Source organism: Notamacropus eugenii, chromosome 4, assembly GCF_028372415.1.
Source record: "Notamacropus eugenii isolate mMacEug1 chromosome 4, mMacEug1.pri_v2, whole genome shotgun sequence".
Lineage (NCBI taxonomy): Eukaryota > Metazoa > Chordata > Mammalia > Diprotodontia > Macropodidae > Notamacropus > Notamacropus eugenii.
Window position 1 is genome coordinate 152,871,416 of NC_092875.1, and position 18,285 is coordinate 152,889,700.

Here is an 18,285-nt window from a genome sequence, read left to right on the forward strand (position 1 = left end):
GAAGGGACTTCAGAGGTGCCCCCGAGGGCCCGGGGGAGCCCAGTGCTGGAAGGAATCGGGGCCTGTAAATGATTGTTCGTTAGGCTACGCAGGTGCATGAAAAGTGTACGACCAGCCGGGCTCGAACCCCGACCTTGGTGACCTTGGACACGTCACTTAACCTCGGCGGATCCAGAACAGTTTCTGCAGTGAGAATCACGTGGTGAAGAAGGACTGAGGGATTTCAGTGCCGAGCCACTCATACCGACGACCAGAGAGGAAGCCTGCAGATCTCTCCAGACAGGGCAGAAGGACAGGGGTCCGTTTGGGGACATAGCCAAGAATGTGCTTTGCTTGACTGTGCATATCTCCTGCAAGGGTTTTTTTTTTTTTTTAATCCAATGGGATTGGGGAAGGGCGATTGAGAGAAGATAAATGTTTGTTAATGAAAAAAATTAAGAGAGGGGGGGTTGGGGGGAAAGATAAGTTACTTCATTTCCGTGGGTTTCATTTTCCTCCTGTGTTCAGTGAGAGGTTTGGACAAGATGACCTTTAAGGACCTTCCCATCTCTAAGTCTGTCATTCTTGGAAGTCCTTTATGCACCAAGGAAGTGGACCAAATCAAGCATATCTCCTGTGTCACCAAAGGTAGCAACAGGCGTTAGACTCCATCAGAAATTGTGTTGCATACTAAACTTTATTTTTTACTCTTTAACCACTATATTTTTGAAAAGTAGGGATAATAGCTTATGAATGTACTGTGAAAATACTTAGCAAGAAGTGCATGATGACTAACAACTGAAAAAAAGCTCTAAGTTGTGTGGAAGGTAGCAGGAATGCATTGGAGAGTGCCCTGAGTCTGCAATCAAAGGAACTGGGATCAAATCCTGAATTTGCCACTTATTGGGGAAGGTTACACAACTTCTCTGGATCTCAGTTTTCTCATCAGATGGTCTCTGAGATCCTTCCCAGCTCTCAGTCTGTGATCTTTACTGGCATTCTGCTTCTGATCTCCTAAGTATCTTGAACAATTAGAAGAGATATGAAAAAGTTTCTAAGTGAGGATGCAAAAAAAAAAAATTAGACTTCTGTTGTTGGAGAAAAGTACAAAGCCAAGGTGAAGAATGATAGTATTTGTTAGTGCAATTCAGACGCCTCCCACCTACCCCAGACAAAGGGCCTGCAAAATTCAACCCCAAACCTAATAATCTTAGGTTAACAATCTTAAGTATCTATTTTCAGCTTTTCCTTAGCTGTAGAGAGCAAACGTTGATAATGTCACTGAAATGTTTTAAATGTTATGGAGAAAATGACTTTACTAAACTGTGGAAGGACTATGTCATCCAAAACAGAAACCTACAAGTGTTGAGAAAGGTCCATTACTTTGCTCATGTGACAGTCTAATAGATGGAAACCAGTGTATTAGGATAAATTAGCCAGCCATTTAAAATAAATAGGAGTAGACACATGACTAAGGTGTATAAACAGAACAACATGTGGTATACTGACCACCTTTTGTTCCATAAAAGCCATTTTCTTTTCAGAGCCAGCAAGACCTTGCCAAATACCTTGCTTTGGGAAAATTTCTGTTCACACTACTCTGAAGGGAAAAAAAATAAAAGGGTCATAAATCAGTGGTTTTCAACCTGTGTTCCATGACACCCTGGGGTTCTACAAGCAATGACCAAAGGTTACATGGAAAAAAGTGGTAATGGCAGATTTTACTTTTTGAACACCTCTAATTCCTTTGGCTATGTATATTTCATTGAACATATTTTTTAAATCACCTCAAAAATGTCGAATGTGCAACCTTGCCCAAATTTCCCATTTTATATGTTTTTTTAAATTGCATAGGTTTTTTCCCTCCACACTATTAATTTTTTTAATATCCTAAATGGCCATTTGGGATATATAGGTTATACCAGTAAAGGTTCAGTAGAGTCAGGTGGAACTTTGGAAGGTTTGAATGGCTTTTAAAAGATTAAAAACTAAACTGCCCTTTATAAGATACTTGTTAGCTGAATAGATGTTAGAATATACTTAGAACTAGAGAAAGCTACCATTGGTTATGGTGTATAATTTTCTCCTTTATTCCTGTACATGTGTTTCTTTTAAATGCATGGTTTTATCTAACTGTCTTAACACTTAATTCAATCTCCATTTTTTTTTTTGAGAGGCAATCAGGGTTAAGTGACTTGCCCAGGGTCACATAGCTAGTAGGTGTCTGAGGCTGCATTTGAACTCATCCTCCTGATTCCAGGGCTGGTGCTCTGCCCACTAAGGGACACCTAGCTGCCCCTTCAGTCTGCGTATTTAAGTACTCATTGTTTGGTCTGAATTTGAATATGTCCACAAGCTTTCTATAACTTATTTTCTTCAGAGTTTCTTAGGACACTAAGAGGTTAAGTGATTTGCTTGCCCTAATCCTAGCCATTATGTATCAGAAGCAGGATTTGATCCCGTCTTCCTGACTTCAAGGCCAGTTAGGTATTCAATGTGCCATACCTCATTTCTCTGAATAAAAGTTTGAAATGAATTTGAAATAAAGGAACTGTTTGAAATAAAATGTAACACTGGGTTTCATTTGGATGTTTTTTAGTGTTCTCTAAATCTTTTTGGACTGCTAAGAGAATGGAAGATGCTGCTAATGGACTATAAAAAAATTTTTTTAATGTACTTGAAGGTGAGTCTTGCAACTGGACTCCCAAAAATCTGGCCTGCTCCAGCTTTAACTAGCCCACTCTAATCTCCATCAGACTAGTATGTCTTGGTCCTGTATATGAGATGCTATATGTATTAATGATCATTTTCCCTCCCATTCTTATGACATGTAATCTCTTGAGCAGCTAGGATAATTAGCCACCAATTTATATAAATCTAAAAATGGATGCAATTCATCCCTTGCTTCTTCATCTTTACTAAAATAAAACAAAAAACAAACAAGTAGCAGTTGCGTTTTGGAGTGCCTGCTTTAAGAAAATCACAGTAACAATAAAATCACAATAACATGGTCAGTTGATCATAATGTATGTACCCTTCATCTACTTTGTTATAGATGCACTGTTGGAAATTTAGCTGACCATCCTCATATCTATCTACTTTCTTTGACCTTAGACTTCTAAGTCCATGACTATGTGAGTAATGTGTTTGTAGCAGTATTGACTTAGCTTGGCTAGGTTAAATCCTTGGGCCTTCAGCTTTAACAAATTATTTCTAACTTGAACTCCTTTCTTCTTCTGGGAGCTCTATCTTCATGCTTATCCTGCTAACAGCTGGTACAAGTCCACAATCATCCATAAAGCACCTGCCAGCCTCTCAGCTGCCCTCCAGTGGCCATTTTCTGCTCAATGCCACCTGTGCCACATGTTAACTCTTTCTGTCCTGGCAACAGCTTATCAGAAAAAATGTGTTGCTCAGATGACCCACATAATTAGGATATGTGGAGGAAGGCACTATCTCCCTGCATAAGTAGTGAAATAAATTACCACTCTGTGGTTCTAAGTTGAGTATTTGGTAAAGGAGGCTAGTTCTGTCCACAGTGATCCTGATGAAGCAGGGCAGAGTTACTGGCTAGTTTGCCACCAACACTGTCTTGAATAAAGAAGTTTTGAGAAACATACAATCATTTCAGCAATGTCTAATAGCATTTTCTTTTATTTGGTGCTGAAAAACCCTTTCCCAACCCTCATAAGCCGCTTTGGAATGTGTCTTCCCCAGCTCCTCCATAACCCATTATATTTGTTACACTGTGAAGTTTGGGTTGATGAAGAACAGCATTCTGTCTTCTCAGATAACAACTTGGACCATATTGTTCTTCTCTACTGTGATTTTCTCTTTAAGGCCTTGTTAATTGTCCCCTTGGGCAGCTAGGTGGTTTAGTGGATAGAGCACTGGGACTGGAGTCAGAAAGATGCTTCTTTCTGAGTTCAAATCTGGCCTCAGACTCTTAACTAGCTGTGTGACCCTGGGCCAGTCTCTTAAACAGGGGTTTGCCTCAGTTCCTCATCCATAAAATGAGTTGGAGAAGATCATGGCAAACCATTCCAGTGTCTTTGGCAAGAAAACCCTAAGGAGAGTCAGACAGAGCTGAATCACATTGTCTTCTAATTAATAACACATGCTTACTCTAGCCTCATAGAAGGAAGATATATGAGAATAGGGATCCTTCATTACTTAGTTGACAACCAGCAACTATAAACCCGAGCCTCCTTGACCCACTGGAAATCTGATTAGAGCTCTAGTTTCAGTGTCTCCTATGATGCTTTTTCATTTTACCGTCTGCTCACTCCTTCCTCTTCCCCAAATCCCACCATTAAGTTTAAAGTTTAAGGTGATCACAAAAGACTTGCCCAAGTCTCTTCCATGATTGGTGTTATTCCTAGAACTAGTACACAGACTTCTTCATAGTCTATCCATGAACATATTATTATAATCTAGGGAAAGAAGCCTTGAAAGGCAGAGAGTCGTGAATGAAAGATGATTGCCACTACCCATGAATGATAATTACTCCTCAGGCCATAGAAGAGAATCAAGAAAATGTTCCCTTACCCTTTCTGATCATTGTTTAGACTGACAGAGACTGAACCCCTTGGTGTGCAAAGTGAATGGTAGGAGTGATTAAGCTGATGCAGAAATTAGTGATAAGTGCAAGAGATAGAGAGAATAGGGACAGTCAGTGCAAGTCACTAAGGGTGTAGCTGGTTTAAGAATCCAGGGAGAGGGGAAGAAAGGTTGACTAATCTGAGATGAGTAAAAAATGAAGAAGTTGGAAGGATTCAGGCATTGGAGCCCTAATATCTTGTGATGGAATCTTGATTCATAGGTTGGTGCTCTGAACTGAAATTCTATAAATCTCAGTGGCAGTGACTCCTCTTGCAGGAACTTCAGTATTTTAGGAGTAAATACTGTTAAATCTGAATGGTACAATTATAAGTCCCAGTAAGGGCAGCTAGGTGGTACGGTGGATAGAATGCCAATCCTGGAGTCAGGAAGACTCTTCTTCCTGAGTTCAAATTCAGTCTCAAGACACTAGCTGTGTGAGCCTATGTAAGTCATTCAGTTTCCACATCTTTAAAATGAGCTGGAGAAGGAAATGACAAACTACTCCAGTATCACTGCCAAGCAAATCCCAAGAGGGGTCATGAAGAGTCAAACATAACTGAAATGACTCAGCAACAACAAAATATCCAGTAGTCTGTGCATGGGAAGAGTGCTCAAAGGATATGCCAATAGACCTGGAGATTGGGGAGTAATTTGAGATAAGCTTAAATGGGAAGAGATCTATCACATCAATGGCAAGTGTCATTTACTTAGCCAATACCGGGAGTTTAATATGTAGCTCAAAAGGGCCTTTGAAACTCCCCAGAAGAGTCTGCTAAATGATGATACAGAGGTTTCAGCAGAGACAGTAATGCCAGTGTGTTCTATCTGGCGTGTAATTGTCATGATGTCTGTGACATTGCCGTGTAAGTGGTGTGATGTTTGTGTGATGTTAACATGTAATAGCTTGCATGATATTTGCTGTAATAGTCTGGCATTGGCATGATGTTTCTGTAATATTGGTGATATTGGCATGTTGTTTGTGTGGTGTTAGCATGTAATTGTGTGATTTTTAATGTGCAATTGCTATGCATTCGGTGTGGTGTTTGTATGACATTGATGTGTAATTGATGGGCCCCTGGTGTGGTGTCTAATATGATATTGGTGTGTAATTGACTGATGGCAGCGTGTAATTTGTGATACTGGTATGGGTAATTGAGTGATTAATGGCATGTAATTGGTATGGCATTGGTGTGATATTTGTATAAATTGGCATAAGATTCTGTGATATCAGTGTGTATTGTTCACATGGTATTCGTGTGACATTAGTGGGTAATTGTCATGATGTCGATGTGACATTCATGTGATGTTTTGTTTATGTTGGCATGGTATTTGTTATTGGCATCACATTGGCATGGTGTTTGTATGACTGTAATATAATCGATGTAATGTTTTTGTGATTGCCTGTTTAATATTAGCATGATGTTTGTGTGACATTGGCACATAATATTGGAATAGCATTGGCATGTAATTGGTATGATGTTTGTATTATGTTGAAGTATATTTCTTTGCATGATACTTATGAATAATTGGCATGAGGTTTGTGTGACACTGATATGCAATTGGCATGACATTTCCCTGGTATTGGCATGATGTTTACTTTTGTTTACTATTGATTTGATGTTGGCATGCAATTGCTGTTTTGTGATATTGGTGTAACAATAGCATGATTTTTACAGGGCATGATGGCATGATGTTTACATAATATGGGCATGACAATGGCATGGTATTAGCCTGTGCTTGCTATCATATTTCCATGATGTTGGTGCAACAATGATATGAGATTGGCACGATGATATTTGTGTGACAATATCATGACATTATTCAGAAGCAATGAAAAGCCACTGAAGGATTTTGAATAGAGTTCATAATTGTTTGTTAGATAGTGGTGTGGAGGATGGAATGGAGAACCTTGGGGCCATACTATATGAGAATCAGTTAAAGGACCTGGGGATGTTTGATCTAGAGAAAGAAAACTCTAAGATAGCTAGATGGTGTAATGAATAGAAGATTCCTCTTCCTAAGTATAAATCTGGCCTCACATACGTACTAGCTCTGAGATCCTGGGCAAGTCACTTAGTCCTATTTGTCTCAGTTCCTTACCTATAAAATGAGCTGGAGAAGGAAATGACAGACTACTCTAGTATCTTGCCAAGAAATCCCTAAATAGGGTCATGAAGAGTCAGACACAACTGAAAGGACCAAGCAACAACTTGAGACTCTCTTTTGTGTAAAAAAAAAAAAAAAAAGGATTTAGACTTTTTCTTTTGTACCCCAAGAATTAGACATAATGTGTTGAAATTCCAAAAAGGCAAATTGAGGTCACAAAAAGCAGACTAATAATTTGAGTTATCCCAAAATGGGATGAGCTGCTTTGAGAGACAGTATATTCTACCTCATTGGAGGTTTAAAAAAAAAAAAATCTACATTGTCCTCTATTGTATGTGTTGTCTAGGAATTCTTATTGAGCTCTCCACTAAGCTTCTTGAAATTCTGTGATTCTTCAAGGCAATAAAAGTTTAATGGATCCAGAAACACCTAGATCCTGCCCAAAAAAGACTCACTAGTTCCAGTACCAAAATACTTGAAATAAGTAGTTTTATCCACAGGACCTATATAAATTGGTTTGGCCACTGCTTCTTAAGCACTTCAATAGCACTTTCTATATCAAGTACTGCTTTCTTCTGAACCCTGAAAATCTTACCCTAAGGGTTAATACTACAGCCTACATAAACATGTAGCTTCCTGGGGCAAGAGACTTTAGGAAATTTTAGAGTTCTTTGTGGGAACCTGGGAGACAAATTCCAATAGTTGGGGTGTGTGTGTGTGTGTGTGTGTGTGTGTGTGTGTGTGTGTGTGTGTGTGTGTGTGCGTGTGTGCGCATTTAAAGTCTAGATCTGTTTCATCTTCTTTTCGACCTGCCGCCTGCCTTTAGAGTTCAGTGGATAGTGTACATTAGATAAAAATGTTTGTTTTCTTATTCATTTCTGGTGTTAATAGGCTCTGGAACAACTCCCTCAGGTATATTTTTGCCTGAAAGGTCAAGGTTATGATAACCTTACAATCTGAATTGTATAAGAGTATTCATCAACTTGTTGGTCATTTGATGTGAGAGTGAACCAAGCTAGCTTTTCTTTCAAGTCTTTGCTGGTTACTAGGTACACAAAATCTTTATAGCTACTTAAAATATGTAGTAGCCTAATCAAACTTTTACAAAGTCTACATAGACAGCTATAATAATTTCTTCAGCTTCTTTAACATGGTGGATTGATAATAATAATACTAAATAACATTTATATAATCTCTTTAAGGTTTGCAAAGAACTTTTCATGTTATCTCATTTTATTCTTACAAACCATAAAGATAGGTCTTACAGATGAGGAAACTGAGACTGAGAGAGGCTAAGTGACTTAATAAAGGTCTGAGATCGGATTTGAACTGAGATCTTCCTGATTCTAAGTACCATTTATCAACTCACCCTTGGGGAAAAAAGCAAAAATTTGCTGGTACATTTCATGGAGACCAGAAATATAAATACTCATCCTTTTCTAGCTTCTGATAAAGTCAATCAGAAAGCCCAAATTAATTCTCACCTCTACAAAGGGCAATTAAATGGTGTCTATCTTATTTCCTGAAAGGTAGCATATATGTATTGCATTTATTTTGTACAACCCTTGTATTCTGGAAAAATTCAATAAATATTCATCACTAGTGTTGTCACTAAATATTTTTCTGAAAACTTAAACTAATATTATCTTCCAAATAATGGATACTAAATTTACTAACTTGTCTCCCACCAGATTTTTGGTCCTCTAGCATACATATTGTATCCCTCCTCCCCTACTAGAATATAAATGCTTTGAAGACAGAGACTGGTTCTTGTTTTAGTCTTTATAACCCCAATATGAACATCTTAGCTGCTTAATAAATAATTCTTGACTTATTAAATGATTAGGCCAATGATTTGATGAGTGCTAATTGATTCAGCAATATTTTGGTGATCTAAAGAGACCCTGATGGTTATTTTTTGTGGTTAAATCTTGCAAACTTTTCGAAGTTTGTGCCTATACAAATGCTAGCTAGCAATATCCTGTGGGAGATTGTGTGGTGTAGTGGGTTGAATGGGGGATTTATAGGCAGGAAGACAGATTTAAATCCTGTCTCGGACAATAGCCTCAATCTCACAGGATTACTCTGAGGATCAAATAAAGTTATGCATGTAAATGCTGGGGGGGTGGAGGGGCAGGGAGAAGAGAGTTAGTAAGGTGCAGGGTTCAAGTCCCGCCTGTGACACATACCAGTCATGTGACCCAGGGCAAATCACCTCACTTGTCAGAGTTCCAGAGAGCTCTCCAAGATTTAAGTTGCAGAGTAGGTACCCATCGGTAAGAACAAGTTTCCTCTCTGTAAGATTCCCATACTGTTTGAAATCATAGGTCCAGTCTAAAAAAAAAAAAAGAAAGCATTTCTGCCCTTAGTTGTATTATATTTAAATTTTTTTTCTCCTTTAATAAAGGGGAAGGTTGTTGTTTGTTCTTTTTTCTCAAAGAAGACCAAGACATCAGGGAGATGACGCCTTGAAATGCAAGTGAATTTGATGTAAGTTAAAGGGGAAGGAAGGGAGAGGAAGAGGGAGGAAAGAAGAAAGAAAAGGGGTGAGGAAAGGAGGAAGGGAGGGAGAAAGGTAAGAAAAAAGGGAGGGGAAGAAGGATGAAGGGAGGAGGGAAGAAAGGGAAGGAGAGAAGGAAAGAGGGAGAAAAGGAAGGGGAAAGGAGAGGGAAAGAAATAAAGAAGGAGGAAAGAAGGGAGGAAAAGAAAGAAGGGGAAGGGAAAGAGGAAGGAAATAGAAATAAATTTATGTGTATACTATATTTTTAAAGTATCTATTTCCTTAATCTACTTAAATAAACTTTTGTCATGACAATTATTTAAAATGCAGGTTTACCTAGAAAAAAAAAAAGAGCTATAAATCAACAGTATCTGACACCCTGCAAATGTACTTTGTACTTTGTTGGTTTAGTGTCAGTTATTGACAGCTTGAGGTAGAGAGAACACTGACCCTATCGACCACAACAGCTCAGAACTCTATCGAATCTTTAACATAAAAAACAGTGCCAGCAAGGCTATCACAGTCTGATGAAGGGAGAGGAGATTATGTGAAGTGATGATGTCCTTCAACAAGGGGGTTTGGCTGATGGAAGGATAATAAAAATTCCGAACACAAATCAATAGCAAAGTTGAAAACTGCATCTTTCGAAGGAAGTTTTGCTTTCCAAATGATGTTCCTAACTTACATAACTCTTCCATCACTACCAAATGTTCTTCAAAAGTTCAAAAATGTGACTTCCCTTTTTGTTTTACCTTGAGACACTAGCCCAGTCTGGCTAGTTTAAAATGGCTTCTTTAACTGCTTTTAGGTTTAATATGCCACCTGCATTTGTTTTGTTTTTTCTTTTAAGATGCAAATTCAACCTCTGGGGCAAAATTCCACCTTTCTCTTTGTGCCACACAAGTGGTAAATAACATTGCCCAATAAATTTTAGCATTTTCCCAAATGTATGATACAAAAAAAAAAGTGTTCATTCGTGTGAGATATAAAAATGTACACTCACACTTCTGAAATCAGCAGCCAATCATTTCACACTTGTGCCAAAAGCAAACAAACATAATTCTCCCTGGCAGACGGACAACATTCCAGGCGGCCACCACATTAATTAACTCACCTCAGTCAGATTCCATTTTGACTTGCACAGCTTGCTGTCAGGAAGCCGAGCAATAAATTGTGAGGTGAAACCTGAACAAGGTAGGGAAGTACCATCTGGTGTGCGGTGAGAGAAGGTGAGATAAGTTGTGTTTAACACTAGTAGCAAAGGCTTGTCCAATTTCTTTTTTATTGTTTTCTCTGTTTTCTGATTTGACAGAAGCTGGTGTACTATTCCTATTAACGAAGCATCTCTCTGCAAGAGTTCATATTTTCATACTGAGGAAAAGGTCCTGTGGTAAGTTTCCTTTGTGAACGATTTCCGGAGTTGATGTGGCCTACATTTCAGAAGGACCAAAACTCAAACAGCAGTGAATCTAATATGTATGAGGGCTCAATAAATTGTAAATAACTGGTTTTACCCTATCAAGGGATGATGGGGAAGGAACACAGAACTCCAAAAGGTTCACTATTTTATTAAATTCTGTTGTGCTTTAACACATGAAATACTATTTACTAACCCACAACACATGGGATATGAGGATTAGGGAAAGGAAGGAAATAAGCATTTATGTATTGCCTACTAGATGTCACGCACCGTGCTAAGCACTTTTTTACATATATTATCTCATTTGATCCTCACAACAATCCTGCGAAGTAGATTCTGTTATTTTTCCTCATTTTACATTTGAGGAAACCAAAGCAAGCTGAGGTTAAGTGATTTGCCCAAGGTCACACAGCTAGTAAGTGCCTAAGGCTAGATGTGAACTCAGGACTTCCTAAAACTACCAGCTGCCTATAATGGGGGGTTCCATTATAGAGAGAGGTATAGTTGATAACCTTAATTTATGGAAAAGCAGATCAAACTCTTGTAGTGATAATTATGATAGTAACAATACCACATTTCACCACACAATCATCACCACCACATTATCGTCACACCCGTGGTATTTTTTTTCCAGTCCAAAAACTGGTTTATAACTTTTCATTGCATAATGATCACATGGCATAATTCTGTTTGCTTTTTAGAATTCACGCCACTTAAAAGGTAAACAGAGCTGCAGCGATATCTTCACCAGTGGCATGTGTAAAGACATTTATCTTTTGCATATTGCAAGCATTCTCAACACACACACACGTTGTTGGTATAGTCCCAAAGTCAACCTGCATGGTTTGTTTAGAGTCCTGCAGTACTAATGATATTGTCAGTCAAACCACTGAAAAGCTGTAGGTGCAAAGGGAACGGGTCAGCAGTCATGTTATATGGTAAGACTTGCATCTTCCTGAGCTGGCTAAACTGCACAGTTCATCTGAAAATACATTAACATGGGTAGCATTTCTTTCTAATTATGGTTAAATATAAAACCTATTCTTCCGGCTTCAAGCCGGAACACTTGAACAGCACAGAAAAAGAGCTGCAGAAAGACAGTTTTCAGTGAGTGAAAAGTTGGTGAGAGACTGGCAGAAACTAAAAGACAAGTAATGCTGGCATAATTTTTTAAAGCTTCATATGTTCACATCCTACTTTTTTGTAAAAATTTGGCATAAAATCTATGATGATCATGCATTGAAATAAGATGAATTGAAATTCAAGAATCTAATAGAAGAAATATATATATATGTAAAGAAACATAATGCAAAGTAAATGTGTTCGGTGGCATGCAAGATTTAGTTATATTACTTGACACATACAGCAATTAAAGGGCAGCTAAGTGGTGCAGTAGATAGGGTGCTGGGCCTAGAGTCAGGAAAATTAATCTTCCTGAGTTCAAATCTGACCTCAGACACTTACTAGCTGTGTGACCCTAGACAAGTGATTTTATGCTTTTTTGCCTCAATTTCCTCATCATAAAATGAACTAGAGAAGAAAATGACAAACTGCTCCAGTATCTTTGCCAAGTAAACCCCAAATGGGATCACAAAAAGGCAGAAACAACTAAACAACATAGGAGTTTAAGGTCTGCAAAACATTATACATGCATTATTTCATTTGAGCTTCAAAGAAACCTAGCAAGGTATGTTTGAAAAGCATTATTAGTACCATTTTCCAGATGAGCAAACTGAGTCTGAGAAGTTAAACAACTCCCACATGGACACACACCTAAGTAAATATCAAGGGATGGATTTCCTATCCTGGTCTTCCTCATTCTATCTAGCAGCTTATCCACTTTACCACACCTATAGATAATACAAAGTACTATAGGGAGCCTTGTTGTTGTTCAGTCATGTCCTACCCTTCCTGACCCCATTTGGGGTTGTCTTGGCAAAGATGTTGGAGTGGTTTGCATTTCTTTCTCCAGTTCATTTTATAAATGAGGAAACCAAGGCAAACAGGATTAAATGACTTGCCCAGACTCACACAACTTGTAAGTGTCTGAGGTCAGATTTGAACTCAGAAAACTAAGTCATCCTGACTCAAGCCCTCTATCCATTAGCTGCCCCATGGGAACCTCAAGGAGGTAAAGATGACTTCTCTCTAGGATAACTGGATAAGCCTCAATGAAAGTGATAGCATTTGAACTGGGCCTTTCAGGGTGAATATTGGCTTTCCATAGGAGCCTTTTACTACATATGGGAGGAAAGGGCATTCTTGGAATAAGGAGTAGTATGAGCAAAGACACAATGGTAGTAAAATTTATGATATGCTTAAGGAACAACAAATAGGTCAAGATGGCTAAAAAATACAGTAGAGGCACCATGGTACAGTGGTAGAGAACTGGATTTGAAGTCAGGAAGATCTGGATTTTAATCCTCCCTCCAACATTTACTAGTTATTTAAATGTCAAAAAGTGGTAACCTCTCTAATCCTCTATTATGTCAGCTATAAATTGTGTGTTTGTGTGCATATGTGTGTGTGTGTGTGTGCGTGTGTGTGTACAGAGAGAGAAAGAGAAACAGATTAATACCTGCACTACCTACTTCACAGGGTTGTTAAGAAATTCAAAAATATAATTACAGAAAATACTATAAAAGGGCTAGTAAAAACTGAGACTGAGAAGGTAAGTCTGGACCAAATATTGATGGCCTTTAAAAGGCAGTGTATTCTTCAGGCCATTGCAAATTTTGAGTCAGGCAGTATCATGATCAAAGTACATTACTTTGAGAAAATTACTCTGATAGCAGTATGCAGCATATATTGAAGAGGGAAGGAACTGACAGTTGACATGCCAGTTAATCAACTAATTTAATAGCCCACGTAAAAGAAACTGTGTGTGTTCATCCTTCATTGCGGAAGAGACCATGCCATCAGAGAAATAATGACATGACTTGCACTTGACTTTGTTTTTGGTTTTTTTTGAGTGAGGGCGGGCTGAGCAGGTCACCAGCTTCATTTCTCCTCCAGAGTCATCTGAATCCAGTGATCAGATATCCATCAGGAAGACTGGAGATGACCCAGGATGTGGCAATTAGGATCAAGTGACTTGCCCAAGGTCACACAAGCTAGTGAGTGTCAAGTGTCTGAGGTGAGATATGAACTCAGGTCCTCCTGACTCCTGCACTGGTGCTCTATCTACTGCACCACCGTAAAAGAAACTAGGGGCATGAACTAGAGTGATCCCAGTGGGACTAGAAAAGAGAGAATGAGTGTGAGAGAAATTTTGAAAACAGAATTGCCAAGACTCTTGGCGACTGATTGGATTTGCAGAAGCAGAGGAGAGGGAAGAAACAAAAATGACTTCAAAATTTCTAACCTGGGTGATGCCACTGACAAACAGAAACACCAAGGAGAGTCGGTTTGGAGAAAATGGGCAAAGGTTTAGATAACAATTCTTCTAGACTTCTAGGGCCTTTCCTCAATTCTTATCCTCCCTGACCTCGCTGAAGCATTTAGCATTGTTGGCCACCTTCTTGGATATTCTCTTTCCCTGGGTTTTTGTGATACTGCTTTTTCTTGGTTCTCTTCCTACTTGTCTAATTGTTCTGTCTTTTTTGGATGGGTTCTCCATCTATTTCATGTGCAAGTGTCCCCCAGAGACTATCCTGGGCATTTTCTATTCCTCACACATGACCCTCAATCTCCCATCTCTTGAATCTTTGCTCTGGTTGTCCCTCATGCCTGAGATGCACCCCTACCTCGTCTCCACCTCCCAGAATCTCATTTCCTTCAAAAATTTGTTCAAGTGACTGCTTCTCCAGAAAGTTATTCCTGATTCCACCCACCCCACTACAAGTGCCCTTCCTTCCATTACCATGTGCTTATTTTGTATATATTTACTTACTTCAATTTTTATCTCCCTCAAATGAATGTAAACTCCTTGAGGGCTCAGACTGTTTCATTTTTTCTCCCATATCTTCACCATCTAATGCCATGCATGGCAAATAATAGGCACTTAATAAATGCTTAATGATTGAATGAATTTGGTGTCTTTTGGATAGAAATTTGATATTGCTATCATCAGCTTTATTATTATAATAGTGTTGTTCAATCGTGTCCAACTCTTTGTAACCCCATTTAGGGTTTTCTTGGCAAAGATACTGCAATGGTTTTCCATTTCCTTTTCTAGCTCATTTTATAGATGAGAAAAGATGAGGCAAACAGTGTTAAGTGACTGCAGGATCACACAGCTGAGTCTAGACTTGAACTCAGGTCTTCCTGACTCCAGGCCTAGTGCTCTATCCACTGTACCACCTACTTGCCCTATTATGTCAGTATTATTTTTATATTATTATATTATGTTATTTATATTAATATATTCATTTAGATTTATATTATTTATTATATATAATGATATGATATGACATGATATATTATCTTCAGTACAGTAACCTTGGAGTCAGGAAGACATGAAATAAAATCTTGCCTCAGACATTAGTTGCTTTAGTCATTAAACCTTTCTCAGCTTCAATTTCCTTATCTGTAAAATGGGGATAATAATAGCTACCTCACAGGGTTGTTGAGATAACATACATAAAGAGCTTTAGAAACCTAGGTGGGGCAGTAGGTGGAGCACTGGTAGCTTGGAATCAGGAAGACTCATCCTTATGAGTTCAAATCCAGCCTCAAATCACTTACTACTTGTGTGATTCTGGGTAAGTCACTTAATCCTGTTTGCCTAAACTGTGAAATCACCTTTGTTCTTAGCATCTAAACGGGGTGATCCAGTGTTATCTACTGGTACAGTTGCTCAGAAGAACCCTAATTCTCCTCTTGTCCAAAACCACTGGAGAAGGAAATGGCAAACTACTCATAGCATCTTTGCCAAGAAAATCCCATGGACTGTATGGTCCACAGGGGAATGAAGAGTCCACATGACTGCACAACAAAAAGAACATGAGTCAGGAACCATGCTTGGTAGTAGTAGACACAAAGACAAAATAAACCACCGTCAAGCAGCTTACCTCCTACAGGGAGAGAGATGTCGTGTACACATCTTTAAATATTTAAATGTTCATATTCAAATATAAATATTTACACACTAAATAAAAGGTCTTTCTTGAGGAGGAGGCACTACTGCCTGGGGGATCAGGCAGTACTTTGTATAGAGGATGTCTTTGAAGTGAGGACTTTAAAACAAAGTTTGGGATTCTGAGAGGCAGAAGTGTCTTCCAGGTATGCGGGGCCCACAACCTACGGGAAAGCATGGAGACAAGAGATGGAATACTGTGTGTGAAGAACCGCAGGATGGGGTGTAGACATGTTGGGGCACACAAAAAAGGCCCTGAATCTTTGTGCAGACTTTTTCCTCCCCTGCAGGTGGTGCTGAGAGACAGTTTCCTTATTTACACACTCCTTTTTTCATATGTTTATTTAGACATTATGTATGAGGGTGTGAGAAAGTCCACCCAGTTCTTGAGTTAATGTTGAAGTGATCTTCTGATTTCTTTTTCCCCTGTATCCTAAGAATGGAGACACAAGGAAATAAAGAAAACTCATAAAAAGAGCTGAGAGGAGAAAATAGCAGACCAAGGGGGGCCAAGCCAAGATGAAGAGTATGGTAGGGAAATGCTGTGACTTAGATAGTCCAAGACTGGTTGCTTTGCAACCCTGTCAAGGAAAACAGTCATTTTAAGGTGTCAAGGAAAAGGAACCTTAAAAACTTTCACTTTCCTGAAAGGAAGGAATTCTGGGCAAAATGAACAGCCCTGTGATATTCCCCACCCATCCTTACCACAGGAATTCCAACAGACGTTCTGTACATCTTTCCTGTACTTTCCAACCACAGTTGAGGCAGACAGTGTCTACCAATGTGCCAATCCTTACTACTGTGGTTGCTGAACGGAGGGCCACAGTGGTGGACTCAGGACTGAGGGCAATGACTGAGGATCTGAGCAAAAGTGTTTATAACTACAAGGAAGTAGAGTCCACAGAGTCCTGTGATGTTGCCCTGGGCCTGGGGATAGACTTTCTCCTCTATAGCTCCTACTCTCTTCACTTGATAAATATAGAAATGGAGCTTCAACAAGAACAATTATATATAGGGATATAAAAATTGAATCTTGAGATCCCAAACTTAGCAGCAGTTGGACCCTGGTCTACCTTTCCAGTCTTCCTACCACAGTTTCTCCTGCATAAACCTTTTGTTCCTTACTGGAACCTTTCCCAATCCCTCCATACCCACCTCCATTCCTTACTTCTAGTCTCTTCCATTTATACTGCGTACGTCTTTCATGCACATAATTATTTCCATATTGCCTTTCTCCATTGGACCGTGAACCCCTCGAGAGCAGGAGCTGTTTTGGCCTCTCTTTGTAACCCCAGTCCTTTGCACAGTGCCTGGTACATCGCAAGCACTATCCACTGACCCCTTGTATTCCTTATACTTTTCCCATTCCTAGCTTGGCCCTGACCCCTCTCCCTAATGTCTCTTTACCTCCTTCCCAAACGTCTAGCCCATCTCAGTTCATGCTTCCTCCACTTCATCTCAGAAGCTTTCACTGACCATCCTGGCAAGATGAGATTTCTCCCTCTGCTGAGCAGTTTTTACATGTACTGCTCTTTCTCCCTAGAAATGTTAGTGACCTTTTTCATGTGTCTTATCCCCCATCCCTCAACAAGACTGGAAGCTCCTAGAGTCAGGGACTAGATGCTCAATAAATTACCTGTTGAATGCTATAGTGAGAGACACGTCAGGCACTAAGTGTTTAGTGGTAAACTGTAAGCAATCTCAGCAACTTTGTCCAACTCTGATGATGGTCTTGACAATCTGAAAGGAGGGAGGTTGATGTTTTGTCAATTAGTCGTGTCTGACTCTGTGACCCCATTTGGGGTGTTTTTGGAAAAGATACTGGAGTGGTTTGCCATTTCCTCCTCCAGCTCATTTTACAGATGGGGAAACTGAGGCAAAAAGGGTTAAATGATATATCCAGGGTCACACAGTTAGTAACTGAGGTCAGATCTGAAGTCAGGTCATCCTGACTTCAGGCCCAATACTCTATCCACTGCTTCACCTAGTTAGGAGGGAGGAGTATCTTTTAAAGTTTCATATCTATGCCTTTAAAAGTAAATTTGCCTTGTGGTGTTTTTTATCTTTTCTCAGGAATTAAAAAAAAGTGGGTCAATGGGATGACATGGAGAGTGAAAGTCACATATGCAGAGCAGATACCAGGGCTTAGAGTGGGAGGTGAGAGGAAAGGTGGCATAATGTAATACAAACACCCAATCTGATAGTCAAGGGGAAAGCTAGTTCAAATCCTAACTCTACTACAGAACAGTGGTCAGAGGAAATGGAATTAGACCTAAGAACAGAAATAAGAAATGATGATAAAGCAGAGTTAGAAGAAAAAAATGGAGTAATGGATGTGGAACAGAAGAATTTACCATGTAAATTAAAAAAAAAAAAAAGAATTCACTTCATAGATTGATGCTACTGAATGAAGGTATGATGTAACCCAAATGAAGGTGTAGTAACAGGATTGAGGAGAGAAAACAGCCTTACACAAGTCTGGGATGGAAACAGATGCAACTGTGTTTCTTGTCAGGCAGATGAAATTTAGGTCATGGGAGGAGAAAGGTAGATTAGGAGCGGCTGAGGTGTGGAGACAAAGAGGAGCCTGGTCCTAAGCAG